Genomic DNA, 14,444 nt, shown 5'->3' with positions numbered 1-14,444 from the left:
TAAAGTCATACAATAATCACCTTTATTTTTATAATCCAAACCTATCATTTAAAAATCATTTCATTTGAATTAATAAAATCATAGTAGATTGCACAAAATCAGTCAATTAATTATATGTATTTTTATTGAATAAATGATGTAAGAAATTGTTGTAATAAAACTATAAAATCAACTAATTAATTTTAATTAATTAGAATCAATTTTATGATCATAAAATATATAGACTCAAGTTCCTTAAATTTAATGTTGTATGTAAATTTTAAAATATATTTATAGCTAAAGCAGTAGTCAAAGTTCGTTATTTTTTTTACCAATATATGCATATCAATTATGAATCTTTCTATATATGTTTTATTAAAGTAATTGTCAATATTAACTAATTTCTTGTTCAATTTAATCTAATTAATTTGATTGCAATAAAATTATTATTAATATTATACATTTATTTACCATAAATCAGTCCTAATTTTGTAGCTTTATTATATTTAATTAATCTACAATTGTATAAAGGGCTCAAATATGAAAATAATTGATACTAATTACCTTTATAATTTTGGAAATTCAATCTCATGAATTTCTCATGTTTTTATAGATTGATTACATTATCTTGATATCAATTACCTTTTTAATTTTGGAAAGAATTTTAAAAAGGCAACAATTATTTATTTTCCTAATTACTAATTTATTTTTCAAATATTTATTATAAATTAATAATTTAAATATATTCAATTGATTATTATTATCTTTATAATTTGTTAAAAACTCAAATAAGGTAACAATTATTTTTTTCCTGCTTATGGATTTTCTTATATTTATTCATTTATTTGTTTACAAAAATAGGACAAACTTAATTAATTTGAGGGATGACACCTTTTTTTGATATTTTTTATTCTGAATGATTACAATATTTTCTATATAAATTGATCAGTTACTATTTATTAATTGGTTATTCTCTTAAATAATTTTTTCTTGAAATATTTCTTTTAGTCAATTGTAATGAAATCATTCATATTTATTTTATTATAATACTATTATTAAAAACATATGAAATGTAATTTATTAAATATGAAATATTAAATAATATTAAATATTTAAATAATCAACAAAATAGGTTTTTGTTATGAAATAAATATTTTTTGTTGTAAAAATTCAAATAGGTAGTTCTCAATATGACACTTGCCTTAGTTTTAGGCTAGATTATCCTCCTTTATTATATAGATAAATAATTTCAACAAAATTAATTAGAGTATTTTCTTATAAAAATAATATAAAATATTATTTTATAAAAATGATATAAAATATGGTACATCAATAATATTTGCATTAATTATGCTTGTATTTTATTACGCAGTATTTGGTTCTACATATTAAAAATAACATTGAATCAATGCTGAAAGTGGAGTGACTTCTTTCTTTATTGGGGTTTTTCTTTTTGGAAAAGTTGACACTTTCTTGACTACCAACCACCAAGCACAAAGTTGTCACTTCTTGGTAGATTGGCTATTTTTTCATAAGGTACTAATTTATATACATTTTCTTTGATATTTGTTATATTGTTAGTTTTATTTTGCGTATCGTATTAGTTTATATGCATTTATCTTTTATGTTTGGTATATTATTATGATCCTAAGCTGGGAGTTTATCGGAAACATCCTCTCTACTTCACTTGAGTAGTGATATGATCTGTATATACTAACCTCCTCAGACCCCACTATGTGGGAATACATTGGGTGTTGTTGTTGCTGTTGTTGTTTCTTATACAGTATTTGATTTAATGTATTAAAAATAGCACGAATTACTAATGTCATAAATTTTGAGGTATTAGTAATACACACCTTAATATACAATAGAGTATATAACTAATTTTTGCATTAGTTATACATAAGATAAAAAGATATATATCAAACAAGAGACTACTAATACACATTAAGTTAATGGATGCATTACTTTTTACATAATACATTCCATGCTTTATCACAGATTTGATTATTATTCCTTGTCTTAAGCTGGGAGTCTATCAGAAACAGTCTTTCTACTTCTCCAGAGGTAGTGATATGGACTACGTACATCTTACCCTGTCCAGACCCCATTATGTGGAAATACACTGAATTTATTATTGTTTTTGTTATTAACTTTTTAATAAACTCTATCAAAAGACTCTATGCTTCTCATTTAATTATATCTTTAGCTCCTTTTTAATTATGATAATTGCTCTCTGACTCCACCTTGCTTTTTTAAAATATAAATAAATAGCAATGAATTTAATTTTGCTCCTTACTCTACTAATTGTAGTAATGTTAGGTGAATTCATCAACTTAAAATTAGAGTACATTCACTCATGCTACATGTTATAGCTGTAGTTCAAAAAAAGAATTATACGTTTGACATAATACATAAATGTGTTTTCAACTTGACGTTATTAGCAAATATTTATATATTTTAATTTTGAGTGTTGCACAAATAAATACTTAGACTATTATATAAAGTTAAAATAAATATATATATGCGAGTCTTGTATCGCAATTTGTCATGCAAAATGTGTGCATCTCATACAATTTGTCAAGTAGTTAAAGCGTTTGTGTCTAGGGGAGTGCATCAGTCGGTTCGGTTGGGTTTTACATATTATCGTTAGATTTATCGATTTTTGGTTTTAAATATGCTAAACCAATAACCAAACTCATAAAATATATTTTTTTTGGTTTTTAGTCTTTAACGATTCAGTTTTTGGTTTAACCAATAAGAAAATACTCGTAAAATAGAAATAGTAGTAACTAACATGTAAAAAATGAATCTTAGTTGCAACAAAAATCCTACATGAAGTGTTTAAATTTACAAAAATCTTCAAGTTTGAACTAAATGTTGTTAAGAGAAATTAAGAGTTTATATAATTGAAATAATAGATTTGTTAATTTATAAAAATAAAAGATAAATATATAATAAGTCATATATATTTTCTTATTGGGTTATTGGTTTACCCAATAACCCAATAAAAAAAATTGAACTGAACCAATAACCCAATAATTTTTTGTAACACCCCATACTTTCAGACTTGAACATAAATTGTCATTTCTACTTGTACACATTCCAAAAACAATAAATCTATTGTGAATATAGTGTTTTAATCAACTATGTGGTGTATAAATCTATTTGAGCATGAATTGAGATCATAGAGGTCCCCTAACTCAAGGACGACTTGAAAGCTTTTCCATCGATTGAGTTTTAGTAAGCATCAAAACTTAGGTCAACTTCAATCGGTCATTACTCATTGTATATAAATTTAATTAGAGTTCCTACTATATATCAAATGAAAGGCCTTTGAATTATCTTTCCAACGATACCAATTTTGCAAAAATCTGACACCCGAGAAAGAAGTTATGGCTTTGCAAAATGGAGTGTGTCATGCAGCATAAGGTGTGCGATGGACAACCTAATATGTGCCATAAAGAGTGCGCCGCACAACCTATATTATGCGATAAGGTGTGCGCCACATACATTACTACTCAAGTGACTTAAACACTCCATTTTTGGGGCAAAATGGTCTTTTTCCAACCCTTATTTAGCCATAAATACGAAATTCAGTCCCCAAATACCCCAAAATACAACTTCATTCATCCAAATTGCTTATGAACTCTCATTAAGGTTTCAAACTAAAAAGCCAAGCAACTCAAGATTCAACTGCGGGTTTTTGAAACTAATTGCATATTTGGAATCCCCAGAACATAGGCTTCAAGAAACACCTATCATCTTCGCATATAGAGGTATGTAGGGTTATCCTAAAATATCATGGGCCTTTAATTTCAAATCTCATGGGCCTTTGGTTTCATGTTTTACAATGGGGGTTTTGAAACTACAAATATAATCATGTTTTGAATATTTCTATAATATTGATTTGGTATTTAGGCCTATTTCCGAAGTGATTTGACATATTATATATGTATATGCATGTTTTTGAAAAAGGTGTTAATTTGAGAGCATGAATTATATAGAATCCCTCTCTTGATGTGAATTTGTTTTAAATGTTCATATGATGTAAATTGTTTGAAGACATCTTAAAAAGCATGACATGAAATGTTTTGAGAATTGATATAATTTTGACTTGAAAACGAGAGGGCTATTTGTTTTGAAACATATTAAATACAATGGTTGAATGAGAAGAATGATGTGATATTAATGGCTTGAAAGTTGGGTATGACGATACCCTATAGAATATGATATATGATTAAATCATATGAAATTTGAATGCATTGATTTTACATGAGATGGGTGGATGCTCGAAAAAGGCGTTTGAGTGTAAGGGCTCATCACTGGAAACTGTGTTTGCAGACATGGGAATTTGGTACCCTGCTTTATGATCTTGCGAACCAGATTTTATGTCATTCCCAAGTTGGAAATATGGTTAGGAGCCCTACTTTGTGATCTTGTGCACTACCATTGGGTCGAGACACCCTGCTGTGTGATCTTGTGTGTCTTCTCCTCACTTATACTCTAATCTCGATGGCAACCGAGATTTTACAGTTGGTGTCAATGTGATATGTAGGGTATTCCACCTAGCTCAGCTGCATTACATTGTTGTTGAAAACAATTACATTACGCCCATGTATTTTCAAATGATTTGATATGAAACTGCTTTATAATGGCTCTCAACTATATTTTGTAAAAATATTATGTTTTGTTTTGATATTTCTGCGTACCCGTACTTTTGTATTGACCCCCTTCCCTCCCAGGTTCAGAGGCACAGTCTAGGGGTCCAGAAAATTAGTAGATTCCTTAGACAGATTTGCAGAGTCACTTGTTGAGCCTTCTATATTTCGGAAGGCCTAATATCTGGCAATTTCATTTTTCATTTATTAGTTTAGATCTATTGGGGGACTTGTCCCATTTTTCAGATAGATATTTATTTTAGTCATATATTAGAGATTTCGCAGACGTTATAGAGATGTTGTGTTGAGATTGCGGGACATTATTCCCCTTTACTGATTTCATATGATTCTTGACCATGTTTTTGTAATTTTTTTATCTTCTGCATTTATTTTGTCATATGAGTTATGTGCATGATTATCAGATAAATAGGGGTGTTTCGGGCCTTCATGGTTCGAAATGCTCATCACGGCCAGGGCCCTAGTTCAGGTCGTGAAAAACTAGGTATCAGAGCACGGTTCATGGTCCCAGGGTGTCTGCAAAATCACATTGGGTAGAGTCTTATTTATGGGTGTGTAGCGCGCCACACTTATAAGTAGGAGGCTACTAGGCGTTTAGGAAGGTTTCTCTTTTTTCATGTTCCAGTTCGTGCAATAGCGTCAAAATATTCCTCTTTCATACTGTCATTCGTGCTATGGTGTCGCCCATATGAAGGTAAAGTCATCCCAAATTCTTTCCTTACTCTGATGTTCTTAGACATATCCCATTATTGGGGTGATTCAAGTGCAAAAAGTTTAGAATCTACATGATATAGTCTTTTCTGATTGTGTTATGTAAGAAAAAAAATTATGCAAAGACTCGAGAGGAGTCTGTTGGTGCTTCAATATGTGTTGATTCTGATGTAAACATTGATCCTGATGGAATCGTTCTTTCTAGCTTAAGGTATTAAGTGCATCTAGTCCCTCCCAAAAATCTTGATACAGATGTGGACGGTGTATAGCAGAATGTTGGAGTTGTATTTCCACCCAAATAGTAGCATAAGTTAAAGTGTTATTGTCATGACCTATCGGTAATGAAATTAGACCAAGAAGTTAGTGATGTGAATTCACAAAGTTAGAAGTCAGAGTGAGGGTGATTTTTGGTGTAAATGAATATTTCAGTTGAATAACCGATATTTGAGGATGATTTACCCCTTTATAGTGATAAACTAATGTGGTAGCTAGTAGCACGTGTGGATGGTATGGTAGTCCATAGGGGAAGTATTTTACTCAGATTTTTATTTATACAGAGTAAGATGTGTATTCATAGACCATTAAATATTATGTGTCAATTTCCTATCTCTTGTAATATGTAATCTTGTTATCATGGTGTTTTTGAAAGAAAAAATTAAAGTCTAGTGAAGCCGTGTGGGGCTCTTTCGATTCACTAGCATAGTTGCCTTGTCGTCCATCTCATTTTCTTGTTTAAAATACAAAACCAAAGTCTAGTGAAGCCGTGCGAGGCCTATTTCGATTCACTAGCAACTTGTTGTTTTTTTATTGGTTTAATATATATATGGCTGAATCTGATTGCATGAGATGGAGTTGGTAAAGTGGTGATTCATCCTTGTGAGTTAGTTTAGTATAAGGTAGAGAATGAGTTGTTAGTCAGCGAGATTTGTTGGCTGCTTGAATATGAAAAATGGCTATATTAGCGAGTAAGTTATGAATATAGACTCATGGTTGTTTGAGGAATTTGAAGGCAGTCTAAATGTATGCTTGAGTAAGTAAGTATGAGGTGAGAAATCCGCATAAGTAGATAAGATCGTATGGGGTTATAATATCAGATTAAGGTTGATCATGTCTATTATGTGACCTTACCCCTTGACTTTTTTCGTTGGTAGTTGTAAACTAGTACTACTTATGAGAAGGTATGTAGCAAATTATAAGGTATTTGGATAGTACTACACGACTGGCAGAGATTTTTTGAAGTTTTGAAGGAGTTCTCAAAACTATTTTCTAAAAAATTAAAAGTATTTGAAAAAAATCTGTATAAATCTTTTACTTAGTGATTTCCTAGACATCAATTAGGACGGGGAGTAAGGGGTGGAAGTCTAAACATGATGAAATACCTAAAAGATGGTGAGGGAAAATCAAGGATCGTAGGAGGTCAATACGGAGTAGTTTCTTTCAAACTAATCATTTTTTTGTGGATGCAGGGATCGATACACAAAATGAGCGTTTCTTTCGAAAAATCCCCAAGCAAGTCGGGAGCCATGACAAAGCATATAAGGCTTAATAATGGTACTTTTGGTAGCCCAAAAACCAGCTCAACACCCATTCATTGACGACCTTTCGAATTGTCCATCTCATTTCTTGAGATCATGGAGGACAAACAAAAGTGTCTTGTCTTCTTTACAAATATTGTATTTAGAATTTTTCTAAAAAAAATAGTCGCTAGCAAAAGAGACTGTGTGTCTACTAATCGTCTACCTTGAGTATAGGTACATGCAAAAAGCAAGACCCTGACGCTGGCGTCGAGGATATCATCATCATTCAATATCTGTTGGTGCGCTAGACACAACAATGGCATCGAGGATATCATCAGCATTCAATATATCTGTTGACATGCAAGACACAATGCTGGCGTCGAGGATATCATCATCATTCAATATCTGTTGATGCACTAGAGACAACACTGGCGTCAAGGATATCATCATTATTATATATCTGTTGACACACAAGACACAATGCTGGCGTTGAGGATATCATCATCATGCAATATCTATTGACATGCAAGACACAACATTGGCGTCGAGGATATCATCATCATGCAATATCTATTGACGTATAAGACAGAAAGCTAGCATTGAGGATATCATCATAATTCAATATATCTACTGACACGTAAGACATAATGCTGGCATCGAGGATATAATGAGCATTCAATATATCTGTTGACACGCAATACACAACGCTGGTGTCGAGGATATCATCATCATTTTATATCTGTTGACACGCAAGAAATAAACGCTAGCGTCGAGGGTATCTTATCATTTTATGAATCAGCATCTGAATGCATCAAGAGCACACGATTTGAAGGGACGCCTTTAAGTCGCTATCTAAGGATGAATAATATATAAGATTTCCTAGAAATTGACAATTTGAGGGTCATCTATAAGTCATATTATTTAAAATAGGATAGTGTGCAAGATCACCTATGAGTTGATAACTTGTAGGTCATCCATAAGCCACAACAATATCCTAACTGGATAGTGTGCAAGATCGCCCAAAAATTGATAGTTCAAAGGTTATCCATAAGTCGCAACTAAATCCTAACCGGAGAATATGCAAGATTATCAAATTGATATGTCCAAGGGTTCTCTATAAGCCGTGTCATATCCAAGATTGATTATGTGCAGGATTACCCAAATACTAACAATTTGAAGGATTATCTGTAAGTCATATTGTATCCAAGGTCGGATGATGAGCAGGAACACCTGAAAGCTAGCGATTGGAGGGATATCTATAAGTCATCTCTTATTCAAAGTTGGATAATATGCAGGATTACCTAAAAGTTAGAAATCAAAAGGAAATCTGTAAGTCGCCTCGTATCCAACATCAAATAATACGTAAGATTATCCAAAGATTGATAATTTAAAAAAATTTATAAATCAATCATCGGCTATAATCGAAGAGGTAATCATTCCACATGCAACAAATGATATAGGTACCCAAAGGGTTGCCACACTAGCACAAGATTACACGGTTGTAGAAACTGTTTTGCATATAGTATCATCGGTGTCCGAAAGAGCCACCCACTTTAAATACATATTCAACCGATAAATGTCATAATTATACAACAACCAAGAGGGTTGTTGTGTTTGGTTTTGCCAGTTATTTCATTCAAAATAGGTACATGAAGATATGACTCTGTTTTTCAAGCCACAACTCACATGGAGATATGGTAAAAGACTGCATACCTCTTTCATGAATTATGTTTAGCACTAACATTTTTTACTTGAAGCATTGTCGAGAGCATCCGAGAGTATGAAAATCTCAAATCAAAACCACATGTGCGGATGACTTCAAATAGGACGTAGCACCTGAATCCAACCCATTTTCTTTTTCCTCTTTATGACCATGTGCGTTCCACGCGAATCCATACAAGAAGATGCCAAGAATCTTCTAGAAACACACTTAGGTGTCTCATCCAATGTTCAAATCCCGAAATTCTTGGATAGAGGTATACGAATTCGTACATAAGTGGAGTATTTTTATTGGCTTGTGAAGATTATTCCCTTTCCACCAATTTCTATTGGCCACTTTTTGGAATTCCGTTCAAGAAAATCAAAATAGAGGTACAGTTCATTAGGGTCCGGATCTTTTGTATTTCAAAAATGAACCCTCAATCCCCTTCTATAAGTATCTCTCTTTAAAGCAAGAAAAAGGGATTTTTTGGGGATTTTGAAATTTTTTTTCACTGGCCTCTCCTTTCCTTTATGGGTTCTCCTCATCTTTCTCTTTGGATTTCGAAATTTTAGAGGCAAAGGTGTTCAAAAGTTTTGGGTTGAAAATTTGGGGTTAGCAAAAATCTTCAAAAATTCAGTAATACACAAAAAAAGGGGTTAGAAAGGGGGGTTCTCTGAGGGAAAAAATATTCTCTTTACGCCTAAGAAACATACATTCTTAGGAAGTGTGTCTGAACTGTCGAAGCAGTTATGAGTTTTTCGGTGGTCGGAATCCTATCGTCATCTCGTTATCCCATTTTGCTGCCCCGAAAGAGGTAAATACACCTTTCTTTTTAATTTTGTTGTGGTTATCATATTCTTCTTCGTGGTTCCACTTTTGTTTGCTGGGAATGACTGCTGTAGAGGCCTAGAAGGAATAGGATTTTCGTTTTTGTTATATTGTTCTACTAAAAAACTCATTCTTGCCCGTGTTTGATTTGCTGTCGTTCATGCTTGATCTCTCTCATTTTATTCTGTCTGAATGTTACTAGTTAGGTTTAAAGCTTCGACTTTAGAAAATATTTTGCTGGTCTCATATTCGATGTTGCTTTGTATTTCATAGAGTAGGAGAATAAAATCTTTACGTACTTTTGAAATTCGAAAAAATGTTCAAAGAATAAATATTAGGTAGCTTGTTCGCATATCTTTTTCGCTCAAACGCAGGAAATTGTTATAAATAAGAACTTGAATGTTATTTTCTTCCGACTTGCCACTCTCGATGTACAATAGTCTCATTTGATTCTAAAGTTTATTTTAAAATATGAGAGTGGACCATAGGGCTGAATTATGTTTTCTTCATGGCTAATTCAATTTGCAGTAATTGACTCATAAGAACAAATTAAAGTTTAACGGGATAATGTTTCTTTCCTTTCTTGCTTTTCTTGTTCGCATATAAGTTGTGGCATCTTGTCTCATGATTAAGTTACCTAAAATTGGGTTTATGTAGTTTTTGAATCTCATTTGTTTGTTAACCCAGTGGTAGTGAAGGCATTATCATTTCAGCCTTGCTTTTCATGAAGTTTTAGCTATCGTATTCCTTGCCTAAAGTGATTAAGTCTTTAATTTTGTATGTTTGGCATTCTGGAATTTGAACGTTGCTTGTGATCCATCGTTTATGTAGTATGATCCAGGAGTAGTAACTCTTTTTTGTGACATTCTTAATTGGGTCCTTTTGTGGTATTAAAGTGATAAATTATTTTCTTTATTTCGCTAAAGACCATAAGAATTTCTTGTTAAAGATTTATTTCCTCCTGTAGTTGAAATTTCTTTAATTGATTATGAACAATTTATTCAAACATTATAGACTTTTTCTCCTGTGGCATTTTTACCTGTGTATTAGTGTATTTGAATGAAGCAGGAATGCTATAGCTTATTAATTGTTAAAATCTTGGACGTATGTTAATTTCTTCATTCCTTTTTTTGCATGCACCCCTCTTGGAGTTCAAATGGGCCCCTTCTCTCTTTGCATTTCATAAATGGGCCAATGAGGCCTATCCTTCCGAGTTAAGCCCAAAAGAAAATACGAGAATCCATCACATGGCGTATGGATACGAGGAATCGAAAGAAGAATGGGTTAAAGTTTCATCTTTGAAGCGGCAAAGGGGACTTGAAAATCTTGTTATTTCCTCTTTATTGATTTATTTATCCATTCTTTCCATTATTTATTTATTTACTTATTTATATTTTTTTTTATTTAGTGACTTATTTATTTATTCATTTGGGCCTCGAAGCTAAAGTTGTATATTTAAAATAGGTGGAGCGAGACTCGAGCCGAAAAGGGCTAGAAAACATAAAATTAAGACAGGTGAAAGATGGGTCAAAAACCTAACTAGATTAGGACAGGGTCGACGGTTTGGGGTTATAAGCCTAAATCACTACTTCTCCCCTTTCCCTTTTTTCTATTTGCTTACTTGTTTTACATGTGCTTTGCGGACCTAGTAAAATCCTTAGTCAAGTCGCAAAAAAATTGGTTTTGCATAAACACCAAAATATTCCTAAAATCGCTTTTCTTTTCAAAAAATAAACTTTTTCAAAGTTAATCAAAAGATGATTTTCAAACAGTCCGGATAACCACAAGTTAGCAGACATTTTAGGTGCCTAATACCTTTCTAAAATGTTAATAGGAACCGCTTATCTAGAATCTCTAACTTAAAATGATTTTTTTATTTTAAATCATTTATAGTAACTCTCTAAAGGTTTCTTAATTCCTTTTCAAAATTAAGTGGTGAGTCTCAAAAAGTCTAAATTTCCGCAAGAAAAATATCAACCACAATCACATCCACACATCTACTACCCCTACCCGAAAGTAGCAGAAGAATAAGGGTTTGTAGTAATTCAAGTACCTTATCCTCTTGACTCTTGCGCTCCTTCTCTTTTAGTTTATTAACAAATTTGTTAAATATTTCAAGCAGCAAGCCCTTATCACCCATTATTTTGTAAAATAATAACAGCAAAGAAATTCACATTCAATGTTACGACATAATGAGAATCATGAGATTATGAATAAAAAAGTAAAAATCCAGAGCATTTCATTTTATAGCAAAAAAGGCTAGACAAATTGAAACTAGTTATTTAGCAGCATACTTCATCAGAACCGTGAAACAATAACAAATGCCAGAAATTAAAAAACTAAAACAATCACAAATGTTAGAAATTTAAAAACTAACTGCTAGAGCTATTAAACGCCTAGTGTTGGAACAACTAATAATTGACATCAACCAATTTCGAGAGGGATAAGTTCAACATTAAAAATCACTTCGCAAAATGGTAATTCATGCTAATACTATAAAGAAATAGCCCACCTAAATGTTGAGGAATATAAAACAACAAATCATTCAACACATCTATTATTCTAAGGTACATTCTAGAACTATGTGAATTACTGAGTTTAGAATATTGAAGGAGTTGGTCCTTGAAAATAATATCAATTATCATTCTCCAATGGTCCTTGCAATCATGTTACTAATTCTAGATCAATAAAAGCAAAAGAAGATACTTGCCTATCTCTGAAGAGGGATTTGCAGTCCTCCCATTTCGATGATGCAGTAATTTCCTTCAACCACAACAAACAAATAGATTATTGTTTAAAGGAAATATCATGGGATCCCATCCATTGCAATGTGAGAGATTGTAAACTGTTTACTATACCTTTGATGCATGAACAGGTTCATAGAACTCATCTGCTAGACGTTTATGCTTTTTAGCTTCTTTTTCTTCTTTCTCCCTAGCCCTTTCCAGTAACTCCTCAAAGATAAACTATGCAGATGAAATATGCACATTCAATACTCAATGACCCGGCAAGCCCAAACGTGTAGAACATAAAGTTTAGAAAGGAAGTAAGGAATAAGATTCAGTATAATCCATGTATGGAATAACCAAAATCCAAATGATATATCATCCAGTTATGCTGTTTAACCAGTTTTGTAGAGTAAAACTCTTATCCACTAACCGTAAAAACAGAAAACTACAAGGCAAATTGCTTTGAATTAAGCAACTTAAGATATGTGCGGTAGGTGTAATATTAAACACCGCCGTCCAGGAAATAAAAACTAAGGAAAATGGTACCAAAATTGAAGAATTGGAAGCAAAAGCTAACACCAAATATTTCATCAATGTGGTCCTCGTCTTTATTCTTGAAGGTTTTAGGCTTACTTGCTAACTGACACACTACTCTTCTATTAACTCCATTACAAGAAGATCCAAATTTAATGTGGGACAGGTTATGGTTGATACTAAATTAAAATGCCACTAACCACAGTTGACTACCTACGAGTTGCCAATTTAGCAATCAAAAACTAACCAACTTGCAGTGAAATATAACATGGAAGTACTACTAATGCTTTTGCACTCAATCCACTTATCTTATGCAGGACCTGTCCCAAGGAAAAAAAAGGGACAAATACATAGAAATCCATTTAGTGAATGGGGTACTTCAATTTTCACAACATTCAATTCAACATGGGTCGATGTGAAACGGTAAACAATGCTTATCCATAATTAGACCTTTAAGTTTGTATCTGACATTTGTGGAGAGCTAATATACTTGGCGATTGCAACCTTAAAATCATCAAGCATCCAGGTTGATGTCAATCCAATCTGAAAGAAAAGACGGCTCAGCCAAAATATTAGGTAATAACCGAAGCACAATAGAATTTGTGATTACCTTGGCCATCCTAACTGCATCTTTAATTTTTGACTTGTCATCAAGATACTGAAGCAACGTACAAGTAACAAAAATTCAAAATGCTTAGCAGTAACAAAAATAGGATACCAAATGCAGCCTTGTCCATGCATTTGAGTTACCATAAATTCTATAAATTACAAGTATGGTGATGGGGATGAAATTTCTTTCATGAATACCAACATTTCTCCACTTGTTAAAAGCCATCTACAATATCACAAGACACTTGACACATAAACTTAACTGCACTGATCAGGTTAAATTGAAGGAAAAATCAAGCACCCCTGTTTGGATAATAGAAAAAAAAGTGAATAAATAAAAATGGATAGCATCTCTGTTAACAGTGCTTTCGATATATTTACTTAATAAGAATCATTTATGCACACAAACAGTAATACAAACTTTAAATATAGAAGTTGACATGTTTATCTTATAAGGGAAAAAGAAAAGATTTTCAGCATCTGAGTTTATGTATAGCTCTCACCATCCCATATCAAGAGCCTAACTCAAGAAAACATTACCAAATTCAATCATTGAATAGGAGTACGAAAAGGATCATTACCATGCTAGGATACCAGGTAAACTCCCTCTTTCATCAAGAAAGGAGATAAATGCTAATAGCATTTGATCATTCAACTTCAATTCTTTTCAGAAATGGTAGAGGATGAAACAATATATCATTTAGTTAGTCGGAAGTGTGTATTACGGCCAAAAAAATCATAGTGAGGGAGATGCAACTTTATTTAGAGAAACAGAGATGCTCTCAGGCACTTTTTCCAAGGCTAATCTTTTATAAGCCTTTACTTTCATTACATCTCAACTACCTCTTCAGAGGTGAATTCTGGCACTAAGTTTATTTAGTCCAATTTGTATGGTTGACAACACAATATATTTTGAATTGGGTTTTAAGTTGCATGATATCATCCAAAGTGAAATCAAAACTGGGGTGTGGTACAAATGGACAAAACATGGTCGAAACTTGACCAGACAAATTCCTTTCAGGTCTCATTTGTTTGCACTTATTGGATTTATGAACCTATTCAGACCTCAAACCGTTAAGTGCATTTGTTTTTATTAGGATTTTAGCTCTTAATAGGTCTGAGTAGGTCCTAAACATTCATACGTGAAACCAAGTCT

General features: G+C 32.4%; 1 pseudogene; it reads right to left on the bottom strand.

The window, feature by feature from the left end:
- Positions 1-14,444, bottom strand: part of LOC107850268 — a 36,394-nt pseudogene that overhangs the window by 4,455 nt on the left and 17,495 nt on the right.

The sequence above is a fragment of the Capsicum annuum genome, chromosome 11 (genome assembly GCF_002878395.1).
Source record: "Capsicum annuum cultivar UCD-10X-F1 chromosome 11, UCD10Xv1.1, whole genome shotgun sequence".
Taxonomy (NCBI): Eukaryota; Viridiplantae; Streptophyta; class Magnoliopsida; order Solanales; family Solanaceae; genus Capsicum; species Capsicum annuum.
Note: the sequence above shows the minus strand (reverse complement) of the source record. Positions and strands in the feature narration are given on the sequence as shown.